Source organism: Meleagris gallopavo, chromosome Z (assembly GCF_000146605.3).
Source record: "Meleagris gallopavo isolate NT-WF06-2002-E0010 breed Aviagen turkey brand Nicholas breeding stock chromosome Z, Turkey_5.1, whole genome shotgun sequence".
In the NCBI taxonomy this organism is placed as follows: Eukaryota; Metazoa; Chordata; class Aves; order Galliformes; family Phasianidae; genus Meleagris; species Meleagris gallopavo.
This window is the reverse complement of record NC_015041.2, coordinates 46,387,843-46,390,005: the sequence shown is the minus strand read 5'-3', so window position 1 is coordinate 46,390,005 and position 2,163 is coordinate 46,387,843. Positions and strand designations below refer to the sequence as shown.

The window sequence follows — 2,163 nt, the reverse complement described above, 5'->3', positions numbered from 1 at the left end:
GGGCGCGGGACTGGGCGCGGCGGCGGTGGGTGCGGGCGGGCAGGAAGCGGGCCCCGATGAGGCGGCGGGTCCGGGGGAAAGGAGGAGCGAGCGTGCGGGGAGGAGCGCCTCGCTTCTGCTGCGGGCCGTCAGGCGGCGGATGGTTCGGTTCGGATTCTGCGGGTCGGCTCTCTTAGGGGAGCGTCTGCGGGGTTCGGGAAAACGCGTCGTTCTGGCAGCGGCGGAACGCCCGCCTGCACTTGAGGCCTGCGCGTGGCTCACACGGATTTGTTTGTTAAACTTGTGCTGCAGAGGGTACTAAAAATAATTCCGCTTTGGGGCTGCCCAAAACCTAATGTGACTGAAGCTGAAATGTGGAATGCGTGTGCGGTAGCATATGCGGAACTCCGGTGAGAGGTTTGTGTCTGATCCGGGAACATCATTCGTGCGGCTTCAAAGGCACACGTTAGGGATGTCGGTTTCACATCTTCGATGTGATTTCATTTGAATTCGTCGCTGTTTTTATGCATGCAGAGCTGGGATATCCTGCGCAGCAGCATCTCCAAAAGAGGCTGGTTTAGAATTGGGGAAGCAGTGGTGCTGCTGGGTCTGACTGCTGGTGATGTGGTTCAAGGTTGTGTGCGGTGGTAAAGGGTAACGTGCACCCTGACCTAAGTGTACGTGGCTCTGGGACTCTGCAGGCATTCTTTCTCCCATTTTCAGTACGAGGGACTGAATGCCATAAGTGCACTTAAAATATTTGTAGCCTGTTGGACAAAAGGAAAGATGAGATCAAATGAAGCAGCCATCATCTAAACAGATAACTGTGGAAGTTCTAGCAGGAGGAAGCAATTAATTTGTTTGAGGCGTTACCATCTGAAAGTGCAAACCGGTATTTATTTAATGCAGTACGAGGGTCTAATGAAAATACAAATGTAACGGCTCAGTGTAGAACAAATACTATTAATTTATGACTGGATTTATAGAATTCAGTTTAATTTCTCATAAGAATAAATTGCTGAAGTTCCAGGTTGTATCTGTTCTGCTTAAGGTAGTTGGCATTGTTGTTTTGCAAGGGTGAACGAGAAATGCCATTTCTGATGAGCTCAGTCATGGCAGCTGTCATTGCTTTTTCCCGCTCTTTCATTCTCAAAGGTAAATCATGACTGATGGAGAAAAAAAAAATCACCATGTCGGTTATAGTTTCACAGAGCCTTAATGGATTACAAGTGAAAACTAGAAATATCTTTTACCACTGACAACTTGAGATGGATTTCTGATAGTCCTGATAGTCCTAACATGACTATTATGCAAAATATTTTTTTTGTTGTTGTTGTTGTTATATGTGACAAAATCTAATATTCATGAAAAATAGGGAGAACTTGGAAAAACTGATGATTTTTTAAGTGTCACGAGGGTGGGATGCTAAAATAGCCTAATGGACTTTGACTTAAAAATGTACTGAAAAATGTGATTTTTTTTCTTTTTTTTCTTTTTTTCTGTTTATAAGGTGGACATGGAGGAGTATCTGTGCAATAGTGTCAGTAATAGAGAATCAACTAAAGGAAAATTATATTGATGTCAGAATGTAACAAAGCTGAAACCTATTTCTTTTGCATTTTGTGTGTGCAGTGCACAGCATGTAACCCCCGGCTGTCATCTGACCTTGAGTCTTCTGTGAAAGTACAAAATTTGATCCTTCCATCATGGCTAAGACCTTGAGGAAGTAATTCTCTCTTTTCCCCACAGCGAACTTCTACTGTCCTCTAAATACCAACAATTAAAGGAGCATGAAATCAGTCAGTGTTATTGTTGTGCTTACACAGCAGCTGCTTGGGAAGAGCTTTCCTAGCTATCTAACTGAGTACAGAGATTGATACTGCTATATCTGTGTCAGAGATGAGCAATCCTTCTCCATTAAGCTGGAAAAAGTCACCTCTAGTTTACTTGCCACTAAAATGCAGTAAAAATCTGACATAGCATTAGATTTCTTACCCCGATGATAGTACTTATTTACAATACAGTTATTCTCAGAAAGAGAACTATAGAAACATACCTGGTCTGATATTCTCCTACCAACATGGTGGTTTCTGTTGGGGGAAGAAAGAGAGGCAGAGGTGTAAATTGGGTTCCTCTATATTTTTTATATTTTTTAATAATTTTTTCTTTCTTTCTGAAGCTTTT

General features: G+C 43.1%; 1 protein-coding gene across 1 annotated transcript in view; it reads right to left on the bottom strand.

The window, feature by feature from the left end:
* The window catches only part of CPLX1 (complexin 1), a 540,694-nt gene that overhangs the window by 366,355 nt on the left and 172,176 nt on the right, over positions 1-2,163 (bottom strand). The window lies entirely within an intron of this gene.